Genomic DNA, 24,497 nt, shown 5'->3' with positions numbered 1-24,497 from the left:
GTTTATTCTGCAGTACACCATGTGGCAGTGCTTACTGTTAAAACAGATGTGCCATCAAAATAGTTTAGTGCTCCAGTGATTTATTATCTGCGGCTCTCCCACAGAAAGTCACTTTCTATTAGAAAGTTATGTAACAGCAGAAGTGCTCAAAGTTCTCTTCTGAAATGCCTATTATGGTCAATGAGTAAACTACTTAAAGGAGGAGGCATATCCCTTGTCAAGATATCATTGATAAGCTTAATGGTTATAGATTGTATGTAAATGAATGTACTCCCAAGAAGTCCCCAGAAGTGTACAACTCTTGTTAGAGAATCATCAAAATACAATGTATTTAGGATTTGAGCCTTTTGTCATGTGATAGTGAGATGTCTCATCCCATCTCTCACTGAATTGAGTTTGTCTGCTAAGTTGTTCAAAGGTCCTGTAAAATAGTTCAGACCTTCTACCTAAGCATTTTTATCTCCTTTGCATCTCATAGTCTCTTTACTCTTCCTGCATATGCCTCTTACAAAATGACTTTGACTTCCTGGATGCTGTAAATAAATATTCTATTACACAAACATTCACACTTTATTGCCTTCCCTCAAACTTCCCTGAAGTTCCTGGGGTAAGAGAGTGAGATAGTGTGAGACCCCCTGCACTATGCCTATCTCTAATTGAGAGAAGTGCAGATGAGATCTCGAACCCCATACGATTCTCAAGTGTACAGGCATACATTTCATCAAGGAGTTTGCATGCACTTATACAAACATTGTACATCACATTGCTACAATTTCAATTCAGTCCTGGACCAGCTTAACTCAATTGCAGCTCACAGGTTTATAAGTTTTATGTTCACGGTATCCAGGTTAACATAGTCAACCTGTGGACGAGGACATGCTCTTTGGCTATGTAGATAAATATTTATTTGATCTCACTAGAGCTAATTGGTCACAGGTAGAGTTAGTCAGAGTGCTTTGCCTTCTGCTGGATGATTATGTAGTATTTCATTTCCTTCTTTTCGTCTTTCCTGATGCTGATGCATGCTTTGGGTTTGGGGTTATATTTGCAGGGTTAATGTGGGACTTGGCACTGAATATTAATACATATTAATACATTCAGCTTTAGGTGAGTTTTATGTGGATATCTGTAAACTGATTTGGTTCCAGGAAGTTAAAGTTACGTTCTTCCCTCAGCGGGGAACAACAAAGCTGAAATTGCTTTTATTTTGATTTTATGGGTGAAGACTTGTGGAAGACATCAAGAAAATAGGCGTCTGACTTCTTTGTCCTTTCTGGCACAAAAGTGCTGCTGCTTTTTCCATAGATGGTCCAAATGTGTCAGCAGATTAAAAGCCTTTTCCTGGTGAGATTTGTGAGATAGCAGATGTCTGACTTGAGGCATCCCATTGCAAATGCCAGCAAGAGAGCAGCAAGCCTGTAGAAAAGACACAGACACACAAAAGAAAAGGTATGCGTGTGTGTGTGTGTGAGAGAGAGAGAGAGAGATAGAGAATGAGCATTAAGTGACCTTTAGAGGGATACTGGCTGATGACTGCTGGTGACTGTTACGGCCAGATTTTTTCTTTTCCTTTAATGGCATAAACTTTGCAAAAAGAGATACTTCTAATCTCCAGAACAAATTGTCACAGATGACAGGTCTGTCAGTTACAATATTTGAGAACTGGTCTTAATAAGAGCACAATTATGAATTGGCATTGCAGAGAAGTAATTCCTTCTCCTTATTCCCTGGATGATCATTTGACGATACAGAACTAACCTGAAACTGCTTGTATTAAAATTTCAGAAAACTCACAGCAGGCTCAGGGATGTTTTGACCCCCTTTCTCTCTATAAAGCAGTTGTATTTGCCCCTTTACTTTCTTTCATTCCATTTCTGTAAAAAGCCTTCTCTGCTCTCACCTTTCTGCCCTTGCCGTTGTTAAGAAGGAGCTCTTATGATGAGGTTTTGCCTTCTTTCTCCGGGTGAAACTGCTAATTCTGATAATGAACTCCGCCTGGAGTCTCCCATTGGACTTTAAATAAGGATTTGTACCCTTTTAAACTTGTCCTTACCTGTCTCCACTCTGGCCAATGAGAAAGATTTTGTTCTTCTGCTGAATCCACTGAGCACATATGTAATATCGACTTCCACATAGCATTTTGACCCAGCACTTGTGAATCTCTTAAGTAGGGCTCAGTCAGCTGCTTCCAGACAACCTTTTCTGGCATTGCTTGGCTAAAGAAGAGAGAAAGCATGGAAGAAAAACTGGTTTCTTTTCTCTCCTAACTTAACTGCTCTAAGTAGGGCTACTTCTTCCTCACACTGCTTTAAAATCAGGCTGCACAGGGTGTGGGAAAGGTGTGGTCAAAGGGCTGAAGAGGAGGAGGAGAGTAAGAGGAAGAAAGCAGGAAGACAACTCAGGAAGAGATTCAAGCAACAGGAATTGGTTTAAGGGTCAAGTTTTCAAAAGGAAGGATAATGGTTTCTGAGGAAAAGTGCATTCTTTAACACATTTGGCAGTCTCATTTAGGGCCATCCTCACACCTATTGCAACCTGTGGTTATGTCTACCCTCACAAGACTGATGAGCATTTTAGACTGGTATTCAAGGATGGCAGACCTCAGTTCCGTGCTTTGGTCATTGGAGAGATGTAGTCATAACGCATTAGATCAGGCACCTGCAATAAAAAGTTTTTTATTTGTCTTTTGATCAGCTGGTTGTATATCTTGCTAATCATTTGTCTTTGCAACTGCGCTTTTCCTCTACCATTCACTGCTACAGTAACCATTGATATTCACCATGAAAGTGCTGCTCTAATTTAAAATTGTAATGACTCCAATGTTCACCATCATTACATTTCTCACTGTTGATAATTTTAGCAGATACTCAGGGATTTTTGTGGGAGTTTCACTGAAGTACTATTAGAACATTTCTTCCTCCAGATGTATGTGTGTCCTGCACAACTAAATGCCATAAAGGTGGTGCTTTAATGGAAGATATACATCCCAATATATCAAGGACTTACATTCTGAAGAAGGTTACTCTTCATAAGGTGTATGTCCTTAATAAGGGCATATTTTCTCCTTTCATTCCAACTTCAAAGTCATTCATTGTTGCATTTTTGCCCTGGAGTAGACTATGTAACAAGCACATATATATCACAGCTCCTTCTGGAACTAACATGGTGTTTATATTTACAGCAGCCTAGCAGCAGAGCTCCTTGGGGGCTACTTGTGCTGAGTGCTCCCTGGATACGTTTTACAATCCTAAACCAATGGACCAAGATGGGAGAAAAAGAAATTGTACAACCCATATTTCACATATAAGAGAGACAGAGAGACACTGAGAGACAGAGAAGTGAATGTCCAGATGTTTAGAGGCGGTTGGGCTACTTAGTAAGTAGAGTTTAAGTGACTGCCTGAAGTCGCACAGGAAGTCTATGACAAAGGTAGAAGTGAACCACAGTTTAGCTTGATGTTTGTAATAAAAGTTCATCCCTGCCTAAATGTTAAAAACAAACAAACAAACAAACAAAAACCAATTTTCCATGTATCCATCAATTTTTTACTGCTGTGGATGTCTTTTGGATCTATTGGCCATATTTAAGAGGAAGGGGAGACAAACTCCCCTGAGGTTGCCAGGCAGGGAGCTTTCTATCAGACCTGTCACTTCAATAGGCATTGCAGAATCCCACCACAAGCTACAACCAGGTTTCTTTCATTCCTTCATTCTTTACTCAGAGAACAGGCATCTATTGTGCTTTGCTTTATTGCCTTCATAGGTATTCTAGCCATCAATAGCCTTCGTGCTGTACTGCCTATATACATTGCCACAATTTTACAAGCAGGTCAGCTGACGTTGCCAGTGTTCCTAACCTACGTTCTGTAGGTTCTCCTGTTTATGTCTTTAGTGCACTACCATTCAACATTTTTGGTCTGTTTTGCAGATAGAATATGTTAAGTCTGTCCTGAAATAGCTTTGCACTGTAAAAAGACTCAAATTTAATTCCAGTTCATCCAGTGCTGATGTTGGCTGTTGTGCTGAAGTTCCAGACGGCTCTGTACGCTGTGGGAGGAGCTGGCTGGAGAGTGCTCTGACTTTCTCCTGGTCCTAGGAAAATGCACATACTGGAGGAGGCAGGCAGTGAGAAGGGGAAAGGCAGGGTATGCTAGTGCGTGTCTGGGTTTCAGCCCAGCATAGAATCAGATGTCAGCCAGAGTGTGCACTGGTCATGGGAGCTCAGAAATGCCCTTGTGTTTAGGCATAAGCAGTTTAGCTATAACCAGTACAAGCTGGCAACAATGAATATGAAGAGCTCATTCCTCTTGATCTCTTACCTGCAAAATATCAGCTCAGGAGTATTTTGCTGTGTATCACTCCTCTTTCATCATTTTAAAAGTTCTTGGCCTAAGATTTACTATATTTTAAATACTAAAAGTCTGTAATACGAGGAAAAGTGTTTGTGTTGCAAGGACACTATCTGGTATCAGCAAACTCCTTTCTGTTTATCACAGACATGATGCATGAGCCTCAAATATTCTGTTGATTTATATAGAATTGCCTTACACTGCTTTCCTGAACTTCTGTGTAACACTTTATAGGATAAACATATGACAGAATTCTGTCTTTTGAGGATTTTATGGAAAACGTTAAATAGACTAAACATTACAACTGAGGTAAAATCATGAATATAGCTCTTAATAACATCTCTCCACCAGCTGTAAGTAAAGCATACCTTGCATTTCCTAGTACATATGAATTTAGTGAATAAAAAAATTTGCAAACAGAATTTTGAATTTTTAAACAAAAGTCAAATGGTGTGCCTTCTGTTCCAAATTGTTACTGTTACACTATTCTGTTTCATTTTAATATGTATATTTCAGCATGTTATTACTCATAAACACATTATCTTGTAATCATCTTGCAGAGATAATTGTTCAATATATGTAGTACGATCATAATGTACAGTATGTGTCACTTATTTTTTTTTAGAGCTGGAAATAACACAGACATCTCAGTTTCTTTCCAGACTCTCCAACTTCTTTTCAGTAAAACTCTGAACATATTGAAAGTGGAATTTTTGTTCACACAGGGGCATGTGCTATTAACTTTCTAATGAAACAGGAAATTTGTAGCCCATAGAGATATTGAAACAAGCAAATGAAATATCAATATCCTCTCTGTGCTTTGCACATGCAAAGACCCAATTTTCTCTACGATTGACCTTAAATAAGGATCTTAAAATTCACACCTCATTAGTTCACCATGATAAACTTTCACCTTATTCTACCTAATAGCTATTTAACTGATGTTAATTAAAATGCTTAGCATTTCCTTCAGTGTTTTTTTCTAAAGACCTTTTAACCTATGGGAGGGAGAAAGGTTCTACTCTTGGTATTTTTGCCACAGAGGTACCATAATGTAGACTATACATTAGACCAACTGAGGTATTCTCTCATGTGTAATACCTGGAAAAACACCCACCTCAATTCAAAGGAGTCCAGAGAGCAGAGCCCATCTCAGAAAGAACCGGCATTTCCTGGGCCTGAGCCGGGCGGTGCTTCACCTCAGAAACCTGTCTTTAACCCTCGGGACTTTCATCCTTCTCCCTGCACTCAGATTCAGTTCTCGTTGTCTTAGTTCAGAGGCAGCAGTATTTGGTGTACATTGAAGCAGTGGACTAAACTTAGTAACCACAGCTTCCTGCAAGCTAAGCTGCCTTGCCTTTCTCTGCACAGATGCTGGGGCACTGTTTGTGACCCTTCCTTTTGCCAGACTTCACGAGTTGTTTTATGAGCTCTGGAAAGAGACACACCTAGTTTTCTGCAGATATTTCTTCTGGTTAATTGACTTTGGCGTAAGCTTTTGTGTAAGCTCTGGCTGGTGTCTTACCATAGGACCTTTCAAACCTTCGCAGTAAGACATCTCTTTTCTCTTATCTATTTCCTTGAAATGAGTAAAAAATGCTATCTTTGAGACCTCTGCTCCTTTGTCAACTTTGCTCCAGTTGAAATAGGCCAAAGAAAGGGGGAACAAGGGTAGCAGACAGACACAGAAACACACTCATGGATAAGATCATTATGTAACTCTCATTTTCCTAGTAAGCCGTGTTAAAAATTAGAAGCTAAAGTGTAGGGTTTGTTTATGCTTGGGACCTCTCCCTGAGGCCTGGGATGACAGTCAGCTCTCTTGCAGAAGGTGTGCTGTTGTTGACAAGTTGTGTCGTCAGGTAAAGGAGTTACAGGAAGAAGTCAGTAAGCTGCATAGCATCCGAGAAGATGAGCAAGAGATATAGCATATTCTCAGAGACCATGCAGCTCCAGGAATCTCCACCCCCCACTGCAGTGGAGTTGCCAGAGGGCTCTGTACCGTGTGAAATGGTACATCATAACAGTGTTGAAGAAGGCTGGAAACTGGTCACTCCTCATAGGAGGAGAAAGGCTCTTACTCCTCCCGAAGACTTGCCTTTGAGGAACAGGTTTAGTGCCCTCCAGGCTGAGGAGAGGCTGGGTATGGCTTCAAGGGAAGCAACTGGCCTGACAGACCCTGTGCCATGTGGGAACACCTGGAAGAAGGCGCGAGTGATTGTTGTGGATGACTCCCTGCTGCCGGGGACAGAGGCTTCTATCTGCCGACCTGACCTCTTGTCTAGAGAGGTTTGCTGCCTGCCAGGGACTCAAACATGGCATGTCACAGAAAGACTGCCAAGGCTTGTCCACGCTTCAGACTATTACCCTCTGCTGCTCTTCCATATGGGCACTAATGACACCAAGGGCAAACTGGAAACCATCAAACAGGACTTCAGAGCTCTGGGGATGGTGGCCAAGGGTCTGAGATCCCAGGCCATTTTCTCCCCAATCCTGTCTGTGAGGGTCAAGGGGGATGAGAGGGGGAGCAGACGGATTTTCCAGGTTAACAACTGGCTGTGCCATTGGTGTTGGCAACAGGGTTTCTATGACCATGGGACCCTGTTTGAAGATCAATAGCTGATGAGGAGCGATGGGATCCACTTCACTAAGCAGGGCACACGTGTCTTTGCCAACAGGTTGGCCAGCCTGGTAAGGAGGGCTTTAAACTAGGCAAGATGGGGGAAGGGGAGAGTTATAGAGACAGAGTAGTCAGCAAAATGCTGCTGAAGTCGAGATGCCTCCAGCAGGTGCATGCAGCTGAAGAAGCGCGCACGGGACTTGACTGTGGAGGATCCTCTTGCAGCTCTCCTGGGAAATCTTCATGCTTGATTGGTTCTCTGAAATGCCTGTACACCAATACACGCAGCATGGGGAATAAACAGGAAGAATTAGAGATCTGTGTGCGGTCGCAGGGCCATGATCTCATTGCAGTGACAGAGACATGGTGGGACAGCTTGCATGACTGGAATGCTGTCATGGATGGTTATGTGCTTTTTAGGAAAGACAGGCCAGGAAGGTGAGGTGGTGGAGTTGCCCTTTATGTGAGGGAGCAACTAGAATGTATGGAGCTCTGCTTAGGGGTGGATGAAGAGCAAGTTGAGAGCCTATGGGTAAGGATTAAAGGGCAGGCTAATAAGTAGGGGTGACACTGTTGTGGGTGTTTACTACAGGCCACCTGATCAGGAAGAGGAAGTTGATGAGGCCTTCTACAGACAGCTGGAAGTAGCCTCACAATCACAGGCCCTAGTTCTCATTATGGGAGACGTCAACCACCCTGACATCTGTTGGGAAGAGGGCACAGCTAGGCACAAACAGTCACAGAGGTTCCTGCAGAGCATTGAGAATGAGTTTTTGACGCAGGTCGTGGAGAAGCCAGCAAGGAAAGGTGTGCTGCTGGACCTTGTACTAACAAACAAAGAAGGTCTAGTTGGAGATGTGAAGGTTGGGGGCAGCCTTGGCTGCAGTGACCGTGAGATGGTGGAGTTCAGGATCCTACGAGGAGGGAGCAGGGCAATGAGTAGGATTGCAACGCTGGACTTCAGGAGAGCTAACTTTGGCCTCTTCAGGGACCGGCTTAGGGGAATCTCATGGGGTAGGGCCCTAGAAGAAAGAGGGGTCCAGGAGAGCTGGTTAATATTCAAGTATCACCTCCTTTAGGCTCAAGATGGTTGCATCCCTGTGAGTAAGAAGTCCAGCAAAGCGGGCAGGAGACCTGCATGGATGAACAAGTAACTCCTGGCAAAACTCCAGCAGAAGGAGGAAGTCTACAGAATGTGGAAAAGGGGACAGGCCACTTGGGATGAATATAGGGACATTGTCAGAGTGTGCAGGGATGCAACAAGGAAGGCTGAGGCCAACTTGGAATTAAATCTGGCAAGGGATGTCAGGGACAACAAGAAGGGATTCTTCAAATACATCAATAGCAAAAGGAAGACTAGGGAAAACATGGGCCTGCTGCTGAATGGAGTGGGTGTGCTGGTGATGAAGGATATAGAGAAGGCAGAGTTACTGAATGCCTTCTTTGCTTCAGTCTTTACTGCTAAGGCCAGTCCTCAGGAATCCCAGACCCTGGGGACAAGAGAGAGCATCTGGAGAAAGGAAGACTTTCCCTTGGTCAAGGAGGAACGGGTTAGAGATCACTTAAGCAAACTTGACATCCACTAGTCCATGGGCCCTGATGGGATGCACCCACGAGTGCTGAGGGAGCTGGCGGATGTTATCGCTAGGCCACTCTCCATCCTCTTTGAAAGGTCCTGGAGATCAGGAGAGGTGCCTGAGGACTGGAAGAAAGCCAGTGTCGCCTCAGTCTTCCAAAAGGGCAAGGAGGAGGAGCCAGGAAACTACAGGCCTGTCAGCCTCACCCCCATCCCTGGAAAGGGGATGGAACAGCTCATGCTGGAGGCCATCTCGAAGCATGTGGAGGACAAGAAGGTGGTCAAGAGTAGTCAGCATGGATTCACCAAAGGGGTAGCTGTGCTTGACCAATCTAATAGCCTTCTATGACGGAACAACTGGCTGGGTAGAGGAGGGGAGAGCAGTGGATGTTGTCTACCTGGACTTCAGCAAGGCTTTGGACACTGTCTCCCATCACATCCTCAGAGGCAAGCTCAGGAAGCGTGGGCTGGATGAGTGGACAGTGAGGTGGATTGAGAACTGGCTGGATGGCAGGGCTCAGAGGGTTGTGGTCAGTGGCACACAGTCTAGTTGGAGGCCTGTAGCTAGCGGTGTCCCCTGGGGTCAGTCCTGGGTCCAGTCTTGTTTAACTTAATGATCAGTGACCTGGATGAAGGCACAGAGTGCCTCCTCAGCAAGTTTGCCAATGGTACAAAACCGGGAGGAGTGGCTGATACACCAGAGGGCTGTGCTGCCATTCAGAGGGACCTGGAGAGGCTGGAGAGATGGGCAGAGAGGAACCTCCTGAAGTTCAACAAGAGGGCTGCTAAGATAATGAAGGGACTGGAGCATCTCTCATATGAGGAAAGGCTGAGAGAGCTGGGCCTGTTTAGCCATAGAAGAGAAGGCTCGGGGGGGATCTTGTCAATGTGTACAAGTATCTGAAGGGAAGTTGTCAAAAGAATAGGGCCAGACTCTTCTCTGTGGTGCCCAGCGATAGGACAACAGGCAGTGGGCACAAATTGAAACACAGGAAGTTCCATCTGAACATGAGGAGAAACTTCTTTCCTGTGAGGGTGACTGAGCACTGGAACAGGTTGCTTGAGCAGAGAGGTTGGACTAGATGACCTCCAGAGGTCCCTTCCAACCTCAGCCATTCTGTGATTCTGTGATTTATGCAAACTGTTACAGTTGTGCTTTTCTTATAATGGTGTCTATTTATGGTATTTTTTAGCCTAGAAGCTCACTATATATTTTTTAAAATAATGCTTTATATTTTATTTAGGATAGCATTAGGGGAAACTAGGCAGTGCTTGGCCAATATGAGTACCTATATATTGTTTTTATTTGTGTTCTCAAAGTAGACTTGAACACAGTGTATAGTTTTGTTTGTATGCATGAGAGACATTCTTGGCAAAACAAAACAGGTCATGTGAATAGCAAGGTTGGCTGCTGCTCTGCTCCATCAGAATGATTTCTAATCATTTTCTGTGTATATATGCGCACTGGATGTTTATGCCGCTGGAATAGTAATAGCGGTTCTTAACACAAAGTACTTTATTCAAGTGTTTAGGCTGGTTTCAGAAATATTTTTCTTGTCAGACTCATCACTGTAAACCTCTCTGATATGTCTGTACTGCCGTATGTTGATTTATACAAAGTGTTTCCCGTTCATGGTGAAAATGACCCAAATAGAGAGGCCTTAGCAGTAAGACTCACTTAAGATCCTGAAACAGAACTTAAGTGCTGCACAGATGCTTCCACAATTTGTCTGCACTGAAATGAATTTCAGCTACAATTGAAATGGTAATAAAGATCTCTGCTGCAGCTTCTTAGGCAAGTAGATGGGATATATGCCTACTTTGTATCCGGTCCCATCTGATTATACTGGCATTTTGACATCTGCAATTTTTAAGAATGTATCTAAAAAAAATGCATTTTTTTAAGACTATGCTATCATGCCTGTGAAATGCTTATTTCACAGGACACATACAATATATGGTAATAACTCTTTCATCAGCCAACATTTCTTTCTAATCATGCCATAAAAGAATATGTGTCAATGCCAGAAAAATAAAAGGAGCAGAGGAAGAAAAAGCAAGCACACTGTTACAGTCAGCTAGAATTATGGATTTTAGAATATTCTTTGATATTTTTTCTTGTGATGATAATGATTCCTTCTCTATTTTTCACTTGCTATTAAAAAGTTGAATATAAGTAAAAAATTGATCCAGATCAATCCAGATCAATCTGTGTCCTTCAGACCTTACTAAAAGGAAAAAAAAAAAAAAGAAAAATCTGTTACTTTTGCATTTTGAGTGAAATACTTTAATATATGTTTTCTTGTAGTTTGTCAGTAGAATTAATAAATTATTTTGTTGCAGCAGTCTTTAGCTAAAATGTTATGAAGTGGCAGAGCTTGGAGTTGCTTTTATATTTATACTTTGTTGCAAATATGACAGGTGCACTTTGTATGAAAACATTAATGTAATAGGAAAAGATATTAGCAAGTTCTTTACAGTTCTAAGAGTCTTAAATTCTTTCTTAAACAGTAAAAAGGAAACGACCTCTTGTACCAAGTTATTATTAAAAAGAAGAAAAAATTGTTTAACAATGTTATCTAGAGATCTGTACTTGGAATGATGCTTCCATTAGTCAAAAAAACTGTAGAGACATGCGGTAAAAGGTAATCGTAATGGAATGAAATTCACTTCTCCAAAGAGGGTTAGCAATAAGTTTCTCTTGAGTACTTACTTAAGCCTTCTTTTGAAGGGTTAAATTGGAGAGTGAAATTGGAATTTAATGATGCAGAAGCTGTTCCCATTGGCTTATTACAGAGGAATGGATTTGAGCTCCCCAGGGAATATCACAGCACCACCACAGCTGATTATTTCATCTGGGAAAGAGCCACAGACCGCAAATGAAGCACTGACAAATAGTCCATAAATGTGAAACACAACTGGTATATTGAATGAGACTCCAAGAACTGAATGCACAAAAGATTTGAAATTAGCTGAAATCAGGCATTTTCTATGTATTGATTAAATCCTACAGTAATGAACACAAATGCAGCCTAGCACAGTTTATAATACAATGGTATTATACAATACTTCTGACTTTCTTCTAAAGTCTAGTCCAAGGTAGACTTCATAATAAACGATTTAAAAGGGGTCCAAGATGCTAAATACTGAATGAGTTCCTTGACTTCACTGACATCATTAAACCTTACAGTGCCACGAGTGAGGGGAAACAGCCTCAGGTTCTAATATTCTTATTAAACGTAGGAAATCTAATCTAAACCAAGGAAATCTCTTGACTTTCTGGCTATAATATGTTACCTAGTCAGCAAGAATTCAAGTTTCAGAATTGCCTCTAGAAATTTACAGTTATTGTGCAAAGCCACTGGAGGCGATGTCTTCAAAGGTGTGTAGATTTCTAAATATGCAGACAGCTGCTTTTAGAAATCCTGCAGGATGCCTGAACGCATTCCCAGGCATTAAATTATTGTGAACCACTCCCGAAACACCAGCCCTAGATTTCTATGAACACCTTAGTTGTCCTTCTGCTTGCTACTCAGTTATGGGGAGTAGAGTCCTGACAACCATTTTTAAACCATATCCAATGCTTTAGTACAGGTGTGTACATGCTCACATCCTGCTTCTATTCTAGAGTATGAAGAACAAAGTTTACAGGAAAATGTTGACTTTGTTATCCAGTCAGCGTTCAAGATCCAGCAAGCAGCAAATGTAAAATGTTTTAAGATCATTTAGATTCCTTCAGTAAATAACCATTACCCATTGTATTTCATGGGAGACAACCCAGTCATTAGTGTACCTGTATAATAAACAATGCTGTAGTATTTGAATGGTATGCTTTGCTGAAATATTGTCTAGCCTTAGACCAAAACAAACATTCTGAAACTTCTCTTGGCTTGAAATAGTTATCTGGTATTTACAATGTACTTGTTTCAGGACATTATTCAGATACAATTTCCTTGACTTGGGGCTTAACATTCAAGATGGTCTACAAGATAACAACCCTGAGGAATGGAAATGAGACTGAATTCAGTTTAAATCCTAATTAGCTGAAATGGCCAGTCTGTCAGCAGAGCCTGTATTGAGGAGCTGCACTGTCAAAACAATTTCCATGTAATGCCCATGGAATTTAAAGCAAATCAGATATGTTGATAATAAAATAAAAAAAGAATGAACAAAAATATGTGATTTTAACTAAGACACGGTTCATGCAAGATTCATTGACAGAGTCAGAAGAAGGAAAAGTTCATTTTGCAACAGACTATGAACCTATGTAGGTAATCTAATTTCGCTTTAAAGGCTAAACTTAAGGAAGCAGCCTTTGTAATAAAGTTTTATATGTTTCTAAGAACAGAAAGAAATAATTTCTTAGCAGGAAAGAATAATTTCAAAAACACACCTGAACTATGAACAGATCAGAAATGAAGTTTGGGCTTTTGAGAGCAAGAGAAAGGATGCTGAAGAGAGAATAATTCTGAGTCTTCCTCCCCCCTCTTACCCTTTTGCCCTCCGTGTATTTTCCTTTAGAGCATCTAATTCCCTAAATCAAATGTCAGTAAAAGAGTAGAATATTTTAAAAGAGTTTTTTTCATAGCGATTACTCTCAAAAATGGAATGCATAAGATACAATTTGTTTATATTACGGAGGAAAAGAAATACAGAAGCAAATCCTCACTCGTAGTGGATTATCATAACACAGCTGACTTAACAGAGCTACGATATTTACACTAGGAAAGGATCTGTCTCCCAGGATTTAATTCTTCTCTCATTTACATTGTTTTAAGCATGCCTAACTCCTTTGCATTTCAAGGAGTTATTACCAATTTGCCACAGTGTTAGAGTAAAACCAGGGTGACCTTTTCATTGCTGCAGTGGAAAGACATTTCTTTTTTAGTACCGCTGCTGAATAATCACAGGAAATGGAAGATTTACTGTTTAGCTTCCCAAAAATCAAAAATGTGGGCTATCTTTAAAGCAAGACATGTGCAGCATGTGACACTTTTGTGAGAGACAAATGAGCCTGATACCTGTGGGCCCCTGAAGAGTGTTCACTTTTAATGCCTTGTAAGGCTGGCGCTATATAAGTCTCAGACCACCTGTTATCATTTATTTTAGCTTGTTTCTGTGACTCAGATTTGCTTACAAACCTTTCTTTCTAAAGTTACACAGTTCTCTAAATTGTACCCTTAACTCACAGTAGTCTTATAATCTCCAAAGGAAAATGTACACTAGAGTTTATAAAAGATATCTTCGTATTGCTTACATATGTATCCTTTCTACAATTTTCAGCTATTTACCTATCTTTATAGAGATAAATATTTGTCTATATACAAACCATCCCACCATCAATTTTTCATTTATCACAGAACTTGTTCTGTACATACATATCCCAACTACAGATTTTGGTTCAACTGCCTGTTATTATGTAGAAATAACTTCTGCCTACCTGCCTCTGTGCCCATCCAGTCCCTTTCCTGTCTTTTCTGAGTGTTAGCTGATGAGGAATTGGGGAGCCAGAACAGCTTCCATCTTGGAAGGAATAGGGGAACAGATTTATGGGAAACCTTATGGTGTTTCAAAAAGAAAAAAAAAGGAAAGTCATTTTTCAGAAACAAGATTCAACTTTGCATTTTACTCTGTCTCCAGACTCATATATGGAAATCAGAGACTCGCTCCATTCCTTCCCTTCCATAGCAGTCAGACATGCACATTTCATTTTATCTTCCACTAGCACTCCAGAAACAAAAGCATTCATTCAGCTAATATTTTAATTTGAAGGAGAAGACTATCCATATTCCATATTCTAAGCCTAACAAAGGCTTAGAATGGCTCTGAAAGCTGAGACTAACGAGACTATGGGACAGGAAACCTTGTACTATTTCAAATCTGTCTGCTTATGCACATCAGGATTACCTTGGATAAATCGTGTTTTTTAAGTGCAATCTTGAGCAAACAATGGTATGTAAATTGCATCAACCTACAAATAGCCCTGGGAGGCATTATGCCTCGTACCACAATTCAAATAATTGCTTACCAGCTTCCTCTTGCTCTTGGGGCATAGTAATCAGCTGCTTACCTCTGTCTGTAGTAAACTATGGAACATCAGTATAGGAAACCTAACATAAACGCCCGCTTACTCAGGTGCTTGGTTTAACTGTTAAATCTTTCACATCACTCACTCCTTATTTGATCCATAGCATGCAAGTCCTCGTTTGCTTGTTGTGTATTTGGAGTCATTATCACCCAAAGCTATGCAAAGATTTAATTTTTATCTCTTTGCACGTATATGAAATTCAAGTAAAAACAGAGCTCGTAGTTGTTGTAGGCCTGATTGTTTTCTCACATTTGTGGAATGGGGATAGTAAAGCTTACTCACATTTCTAAAACACTTAACCTCTAATTCTAAACTATGTGTGCAGAAAATGCCTGTATTTACACGTTGTGTTTATATTATAATGCCATGAGGGTTTAAAGCATCCTCTATTGTACATGATACTCAATCTCATTATGAATAAAGTTCGGTGATTTTTCCGTGTGAAAAGGATGCCATAAAAGCAGATATTTTATACCTGAAACATTACAGGCATGGAAACATACTTATTTATTAGTAACTTGTTTCAAAATTTTTAATGTAAGTTAAGAGGCATTTTCTTTTTGGATTTATACTCCTATTTGATCCAGAGTTAATTATTGATTAACTGAAGGAATAATTCAGTAATAACACTGGCATAATAGGGTTTACTAACTTCTTGAAAGTATGTGACCCAATAGGAGTCATTTAAGAAGCAGGACCAAAAAGAAAATATGATTAACCTTCAACTTTAGTGGATCTGTTGTTTTCACCGCTAAAGATTCTAATTAACCCATGCAGCATTCGGTAATTGTAATAGTGTAAAATTTCCCTGTAACAATGGCATCTCCACAGCTTGCCAAAATAGGCCTTGAGGATTTTTAGGTTGTTTTGCTTTCTTGTTAAAGGCTTTCAAAATAGCTATGATATTTATACTCTTTTATTCTAAAGAGCATATTTCCCATTCTATATGAAGCTCAAAATGCTCCATGCTTTCTCCCAAGCACATCTTGACATTTTGAAAGGGAACACAGGTCCCTAGAGAACACACAGTGTACTCAGATTTAACAGCCGTTCAAGTTGGTGGTGTATACAGTCAAATTAAAAATGTATTAAGTGCACATCAGGATTCACATAGACTTAAAGTTCTCTGAAATCAGAGCCCACACAATAGCAATTCTTTACCCTGTCACCTCCACCTTCACTGAGACCATTACATGGAAAAGATAAATGAGCCCCTGTTAATTTCTTCAACCAGCACCAGCTTTGTAGTTCTGGCTACAAGCTAAAAAGCAGTTAGCTGTAATAAAGAGTGGTATGCTGAGAATTATGCCACAGATCCTCATAATGAATGCTGGTTATTTTTAAAGTTGCTTACTGGTGAAAGCATTCTTACATGTGAATTATAAATATGCCAAAGTTAGCATGAGCAAATTCTAAGGAGACAAAAGGGCAAAATGTAACAATTCGCAACACTTGGGTAGTGAATACTGTTAGCAAATGTGTATCTCATTTTCCAAAAGGATCCTTTGCAGTGACCATAAATTCTCTTTTCTTCATCATCTTCATCATCACTCCACATTCTTATTTCTACACATGAAAAATATTGCTAAGAGTAATATTGACTTGTGAATAAGGAGGGGACTTAGTTCATTTTGGTTGATCTTGCTGCCTGAGAATGGTTTTACTCTGGGGTTTCACTGCTGACAAAACTTTCTTATTTGCATCAAAGGAAATTATGAAAGAGAAGTTTCATTTGTTAATCTTTAACCATAATTATCCTATTGAAAGCCAATGGATTCAATTTGTATTTAGTGAGTGTGAACAGACTATCATGCAACTAGTTAGTAGTGGAGCTTGCTGGAATACAGTTTCTTATTGCTTGTGCAGGTTATGTCTTTCTATAAAGCAAAGTCTTTCACTAACTGAAATACACTATGTCTTAACCTTTGGATAAATGAGTTTTGCCATCTCCTCATGAAAAATGAGCTGGGTCTGGATGCAGGGCTTTACATAGTCTGGATCTCTGGATTAAATGTTTTACCATGATCTCATCACTAGCTTTGGTTTCACTTATAACGTAGTGACAGGACTGAGTTATTTGCATATCATATTTTTACAGATACTAGATCAAAAGCAAGGTCCTATAACTTTTTCATAATTCATTTAAGGTGAAGAATAATACCTCTGAAATGCAGGCTTCTGACTGTTAACATGTTTCTTTCAACTCATTTGTTCTCTTCCTAAAATGTGAGCCTCTGGATTCAGATACTTGATTAAGTAAATATCATCTGGCGTTTTAAGGCATTTCTAAGGAAATAGCAAAAAAGTGAAGCAGTAACATCCAGAAATATGACCCTGAAACCTGTCATTGTGCATCTCGTTGAGTTAATTATGATTTTTAACAGCAACTATTTATTATTCATTCTGTCTGTCCTTTTCTACATTCACATACCTATACTCTACAGAGATTTGTTAGTGGTTGTAGTTTTTCCCTATGACTATGTCATGAGGACCATATGAAAATATAAGACCAAAATTATTGCTGGCTTTAAGCAGTTTGTATCAGCCAAAAGCCTGGTTCACAATTGATTGTTGATTGGTATACTGATGTAGCCATTTCATTAATATGGAAATAAAGGAGCTCATCAGCAAGGAAGAGCAAGGAATATCTGTATATAAGGGGATATTTTCAGTCCATCTTTTCCTTTTTTGTTTAGCTCAAAAGATGCGATGGGATAGTAAAGAGGAAAGACCGAAGCATAGTAACTTTGTAATGTTCTGCTTGATTGCTCTTGGGATTTTGTAAAATCATAGAGAAGAATAGTTTTAAGAATTCTGCAAGGATTTGTCATTTATGTCAAAAAGTCTAGAAACTAAATTTCTGATATACTTACAATGAAAAAGACTATGAGTCTAGAAATGACCCAGTTTTCTTTTTTGATTTCACATCCTTTTTTTGTACTTGTACACCATATAAAAATATCCGCTGTGTAGTGACCACATTATACAACTTAGTGGGAATTTGGCTAAACCACAGAGCAAACATCTTAGGCCTTGAGAAAGAATTTTTCCCTTTAGTTTTCCTTAAAGCATGGGAAACGAAGGTCATTTAGTAGGAAACAACCTATTTCATTTAGCTTTGGGCTAATACAGACAATATTAAATCTAATATAATAAATGTTAACATTTAAGTATACATCCTTGAAAAGAAAGTGAAAGTACATCAGGAAAAAGGGAGGTCAGTATTTAGGAGTATAAATCTGAAGCTAGAACTGTCAAGCAAATTGGTAAGAGTGCAAGAGAGACTCATCAAAAGAGTGCAAGGAATAAATCTGTGACAATGGAAATAGACACATGAAAATTAATATTAACATCCGTTTGGAGCAAAAAGAATGCTAACGATGGTGTGGGTCTTTTGACCAGTGACAGAATTGTCAGATTTCTTAAAAATGTAGAAGTGGCAGAAGAGGTCAGTCAATATTTCTTCCGCATTCTTAGGAAAAAAAAAAATCCAAACATGCAGACGAGAGAGTGTCTAAAATGGTAAGGATGATAAAACTTTTTTCATTCCTGTAACGATTTGAGAGGATATCTGGCAGTAAATATTGAAATGGCAGACATTTTGAAACGAGCATGTCCATGCATCTTGCATTCAGGGTTTTTGAAAGAATTAGCCGAAGAATACTTTGAAGATTTGATGTTGCTTTTTCCCACATTTTGAAATGCCAAAGAGGTTCTGGAAGAGAGCTAGTGTTATGTAATATTTTTTAAGGGCTCATAAGTAAATTATGTTCTCAGTGTTTAGTAATCTGTTTCATTTGGCACCCTGTGACATTTTGAGCAAGAAGTTAAAGTGTTGTTACAAAAATAATGTTACGTAAATTAATTGGTAACTCTCGTTTTCAAAATTTAACTATTTTCTCAGGGATATTTTCCAAGAATACTATTTTCAAAGGCTGTATTCCTAACGGCCGTATAAATGCCATGCTACTAAACATTTAAACAATGATCAAATAGAAACATAAAATCATAATTTATAAGGGTATGTAAAAGTAGGGAAGAGATAAATAATGAAGATAAATGATTCTTTCCTCCAACCCCTCCACCACAAATTTTTTAGAGTTCTGTAAGTATTAAATTAGGATTGTTTATGTTATTTTGGGTTCTTTTCCTTTCTTTTTTTTTTTTTAAATCAGCTTGAGTCTGAGCAAAGACTTTTTCTTGACTACTGAGAAAATAGTAACTTTATTGCAGTAGATTTTAAAATGGGTAAATTTAATAGGGAAAATAGGGAAAGAGCTCTAACATATTATGTTTGGTATACTTTTGGGCAAGATGAACTTTATTTTGTAACATGAGGGTAATTGCAATGTTTTACTCATTCACATAAAACATATTTGGGGAAAAGTTACATGGTAGTTTAGAGTACTTGCCTTATGGTCTCAGGATATCATTGCATCTGAAGAATCAAAAGAACTTCCCAATTAAGTAAATATTTCCTCACACCAAAGTAGATAGGTAAGTTCTTTGAAAATACTACGTTAGCAGTGAAATATCTTGTTCTCTGAATAGTCAGTCAACACTGCATTGTAATTTAATCAGTAAAAGATAATCTTTCCTTTGGAAGATAGAGAACATATAAAGTTCCTTAATTTCAGAATATTCTTTTATTTCTAATGCAGGAGTTTGAATTGAGAGCTTTCTTCAGTTAGACAATATTGAACTTACCAGATTCATATTTGGCAATATGCAATTTATACAATGTCTCTGAAAACATGTAGATATAAGATAAAAGCAAATATACAAATCTAAAATATATCAAATAAAGAAAATTAGCAGGTACCTGCAAAATTGCATTCTATGTAAGTCTTACAATAAATAGAGGTGTCAATGGTGTAGTTCACACGGTGCAGATAGAGAAGCTGGAGGTAAAATGCAAAACAGGTTAGTAGTAATTTATGGCTTTAGCAGTACAGTAATGACTGGTTCTCACCGTAAGAATGTCTGATTTGGGGGCAGAATTTGGTCTGTCAAACAGGCTCAAATAAACCCAACAGGCCAAGCTGTCTTTGGGCACAGGAAATTGCCCAGAGTTGCAAGTGGCTGTGATCAGCCCTTATCTCGGTGTTTGGCTTTGTCTGTTTTGGGGATGGTAGTGATTGTCTGAACAAGCAGAATGAGCTGCCCAAACAGCTGTCTCCACTTCCCTCCCATGCCGATTCCTTACCTTGCTGCTGGGGCTAGCTCCAAGGGTTTGGATCCCGTGGGATGCTAGCTTTTTCTCCTCATGAATGAGAAGCCACAAGCCATTTCTCCCAGAGGAGCAGGAGTTTCACAACTGATGACTCGATTCAGTGCTGGATGTGGGGCCAGTGTAGATTAGCTGAGTGACAGAGGTACTGCAACTGCTGGCACTGTACCAGGTCTGGTACCTCAGATCTAGACCTGCAATCCTCACACATGCAGCTCTCTGCTGTATCTAGTTATTTTCCTTGGGGAAGAGTTTTAGGGTCAAATTACTTCCCTATCACTACATTATCAAGATTTTCCTATGCATACTATTGATAAAACTTCCATTGTTCAGGCATGACAACAATTCTGAATCTAAACAGACTGTACATATGATTAAGCAGACTTTCAGAATGAGTTCTATACAATTATTTATACATAGCTGTATCCAAAGAATTCGGGACCTTGAATAAATTTTATTTATTTATTTTTATTTTTATCTATTTATTTATGAACTACCTCCTAAGATCCTGTATATTTAGATATTTGCACACACATATATTACTTGCTTTCATATCTGATGCTAGCTTTCTCAGACAAATCACACAACCATTTAGGGGAATTGGCCTATTGTAAGCCTCTCCTTTATTTTAACAAGACTATTTCTTAATCAGAAAGAAGAGGTTTGGATACTTTGGGCTATATCGTAAGGAAAACTTAGAATTATAAATCAAAGAACTATTCTAATTCCAGTTCTGCCATAGGCTTTATTGAATGACTTCGATGAAACCTGTTCTGATAAGTAATATTTCCTCTACCCCTAGCTTCTATTCTCTGCAAGACTCCTAACAAACTTTGGATAGGAAATGCAAAATGATAACTTCTAATACCATGGAAAAATGGAAATGAATACTGAACGTGGCTAACAATATAATGCGGCAACATTATCTAGTTTCATATACTTCACAAACAGTAAAAAATGACGCTCATGAGTCAGTGTTCGCAGCAGACAGACTCAGCATTTTTCATTGACTTTTTTGATTAAAATCTTGGCCCTGTGGTGTAATCCTGTGTTCCTGTAATGGGACTAAATCCTCACTAACAACACACTCAAAGAGCTTTTTTCCCTGAGAGATGCTTAAAAGGGACAGAAACATGGCATGTGAAGACAGAAAGGTGATGGTTCCATGTATGTTCCTGAAGCCATAGAGCAACTGCAGGCTTCCAGTACAAAGAGACTGCTTTAGTTTACAGATGAGCTTGGAGACATCTTTATAGCTCTAAATCCTTTTTTGTGGGTAGAACAAAGAGCTTATCTGAACAAACCTATTTTTTAAACCACAAGGCACTTTAGGGTATGTACTCTGAATTCAGAAGCAGGAAATGAATTTACATGAAGTAGGACCTGATTTTTCATTTAGTGAATATATACCTTAAGTTGGGTCATTATGGAGTCAGAATAGAGCTAATGTATACTTGGGGATATATATGTCTTGTACATTATCCCTGTCTCAGTCTCCTACCCATTCTTCACTTGAAGAAAAGAATTTGGTATGGCAGTGGAGTAAGATAAAAAGAAGATGGCTATCTTATCTGGTTAAAAAAGTATTTGTTGCAGAACAGACAGTATTTCCTTCCCCCTTTGAAATCAGATAGCTGATAAGAACCCAACACGTTTTGAACATCACTGAAAACAAAGAATAATATCAGTAATAAAACTACAGTCAGTGCTTATGTATCTTGTATTAGAAAATTAGAATTTGAAAATAGAAAGTATAGTAAAAGGCCCTACAAGTGCCAAATGAAATAAAACACAGGGTGCTAAATAAAGAAGGGACAGGAGCGCAGCAGGGCTCTCTGAGGTATCTCTGTGGTTCCAAGGTGTAACTGCTTTTGTTGCGTGGGGTTTTTTCCTGTTGCAAGAGCCTGAATAAAAGGTGAAATCTGTGTTGTAGCCCATCAGAGCTGTTTTTGTAATGAGAAACAAAGGGTATGTGTATGTGTTGCCTATCAGCGATAGGGGGAAAGACAAGGGATAAGAAGGTATGTGAAAGTATATGAAAATGGCAAGCCTCCTGGGATAATGCTTGGAGGACTGTGCAGAGCGTGGGGAGGCAAACAGGGGAAGGCAATCCAATCTTTTGCATATTTTTTCTCAGAGAGGGCCTTGAAGTTAGCTGTCATTTGTATTTGGTCAGATACTCTCCTGGAGAGAACAGCTGATTTTGTCAAAAGCAGCCATGCAGTGTGGACAGTTAGGGCACCAGTGCTGTATGCACTCCATGATCCTTTTCTCTTTAACGGTGTAGTGTTCACACAGATAATGAAGTAATCCAAAAGCAAGTTGAACTCCATTTGAGAGAGCGAACTCAGATTTTGTCCTTATCCTATTGATGTAGTGAAAGCTGCCTATTTTCTGGATAATTTGTGTGTGTGTGTGCGCGCGTGCTTCCACGCTTTCTGAAGGTAAAAGGTATTTCACCTAGAGCAGCATTTTCCTGACTTTTATGTAAGGACACATTACAACGAAGAAAGCATGATGAGTTTAGGGCAGAGAATGGAAGCAGTGATGGCAGGCCTTCCCACTGTGTTCTGCAGGCAGTCGTATAATGGAGGTAAAGGTTCGTACTTCATTCATCCCACTGAGTCGGAACAGCCTTGAAAGCAGTCATAAATTGCAATAAACTACTCCCAGGAATTCATGAACATTTCAAAAACGTAAGAGTGGCCATACTGCATCAGAGCAAATAGTTAGGCTTTCCACTTTTCTATCCTTAGCAGTGGTCAGACTTTTAGGAAGAGGGTGTAAGAACAAGGCAAACATACAGTAAACCTTCATAAAGTCAGAGACTTCACAAAAAAAATAATGTAAAGTAATCACAAATGATTAACTCATCTGACCAAAAGAATTACAGAAAGAAAAAGGTCATCCCTTCCTAGCATACTGCAGACTACGGAGCTCTTCAGCATGAGACTGCTCCTTGTTCTCCAGCTTCTCTCCTGTAAAGAACAAGGAATGGAGAGCTGGCAGAGTGCAAAGCAGGCACAAAGAGCAATGTAAACTGCATCTTTCCAATGTCCTATGGTTTACTTTGGTTCTTTAGGGAAAGTAGAGCAAGTCATCAAGCAAATTATTTGTCAATGACAATTAATCATAGCTATTTGTCCACGAAGTAGTCCCTAGAGCAGAACAGGCATAAAGGCTTTATAAGGTATAAATTTAATGGTGAAACTAGCTGTGTTGTGACATACTTCTGACTAAATCATTTGTTGGTCACCTTTTTGAACATTAAAGAAAAAAACCACAATTTATATGATGTATTTGCTGCATGTTTTCTAATCCAAATCAGAGCACAAGCATGAAGCAACCAACAGTCCAAGGTGTACACGGTTTAACTCAGACTCTTGGAATACATTAAAAATACCTAATACACTTAGTTCACCAGGATGTACCCCAGGTGATATGAAAATGAAACAATCATTGTCATTAAGAGATAATAGAAGGGTGTGTTTTAAGGATATAGGTTGGATACCTACAGGAGATAAAGTGATCCAAAAGAAATAAGAGGAAGAGCAGATATGGTGGGCAACATGTCCCAACAAAGAAGTGGAAGTGTGTAGAGAAAGAGCAGAAAAGTAAGAGGTTATTATGGCAGACTAAGAAAAGTGACATGACTGCTCAGGAGGAGTCAGGAGTAAATATGTCTAAAGCCTCTCCAACTCTAAAGTGATCAAGGATGAAACAACAGATATGTGCTGGGATGCCCCGCATAGACAACTATGGTAAGTTTATCCTGGTATCAGCTTTCTGCATATTATCCCCATCTGTTGCATCACTGGATTAAAGAGGCTTCTGTTCTGACAGTGGGTTTTCGGGAGCTCCTGCAAGATAATAAATGTTTATCATTTCTTGACTTGGTATCAGATAAAGTAGGCTTGACGGCAGTGCCTTGTTTTTATGCCTATTCCAGCAATGATAAGAACAGAGTTTACAGCGTGCCTTCCCTGAAGTCTGAAAACTCTGTGTCACTGACTGATTACTTATCCCTGCTGGAAACAGGTGTCTCTCGCCAGGGAGATGAAGTGTTGAACTACATGGAGTTTATTAAAGTCCAGTTTGGTACCGATATTCTCTCTACTTGTTGGACTGGTCAGAATATTTTCTAGAACTGTGAACAGGCGAGCTGTCTCTTTTGCAGAAAACTAGGCAAAATAAGCATTCTAAGACGTGCCTAATTTTCTGTTCGTAGATATTGCTATTTTCCAATACTCCTGAGGACCTCAGCAACATCACAGTATTTCAGCTACATGTGCTATCATTAACATGAACTGCAACAGTTAAGCACAGTAAATATCTCTAGGTGATATCATCCCAAAGTCCCTCTGTAGCCTAAGGTCCCAATAGTAGCCTTCTGGTATAGTGAATGCTAGACATTTCTGGTAGCAACTGCTTTTCCCAAGTGCAATTTTTTTTTAAGTCATGAAGACAGCAATACTTTCTGCCTCTACTACCTTTAGGTATATTTACTTCTCAATTCTTATGTTCAATTCACTGATCAATTGATTGATTGGTCTTGCACGCTTCGTCACTGCAAGTATCTTTAATCAGATTCTGATTCACCTAACATTCAGTTCAGTTAAGCTGACATCATTATTT

General features: G+C 39.3%; 1 protein-coding gene and 1 long non-coding RNA gene across 3 annotated transcripts in view; one reads left to right on the top strand and one right to left on the bottom strand.

Moving 5' to 3' along the window:
* Positions 1-24,497, top strand: part of NKAIN3 (sodium/potassium transporting ATPase interacting 3) — a 370,926-nt gene that overhangs the window by 147,185 nt on the left and 199,244 nt on the right. The gene's annotated exons all lie outside the window — the stretch shown is intronic.
* Positions 62-5,663, bottom strand: LOC138066207 (uncharacterized). Its single transcript, XR_011139450.1, has 3 exons — positions 5,466-5,663; positions 2,054-2,216; positions 62-1,416 (listed from the first exon to the last, which is right to left on the bottom strand). It is a non-coding gene; the product is annotated as an uncharacterized lncRNA (long non-coding RNA).

This window comes from Struthio camelus, chromosome 2, assembly GCF_040807025.1.
Source record: "Struthio camelus isolate bStrCam1 chromosome 2, bStrCam1.hap1, whole genome shotgun sequence".
Classification (NCBI taxonomy): domain Eukaryota; kingdom Metazoa; phylum Chordata; class Aves; order Struthioniformes; family Struthionidae; genus Struthio; species Struthio camelus.
This window is presented reverse-complemented; position numbering and strand designations above follow the sequence as displayed.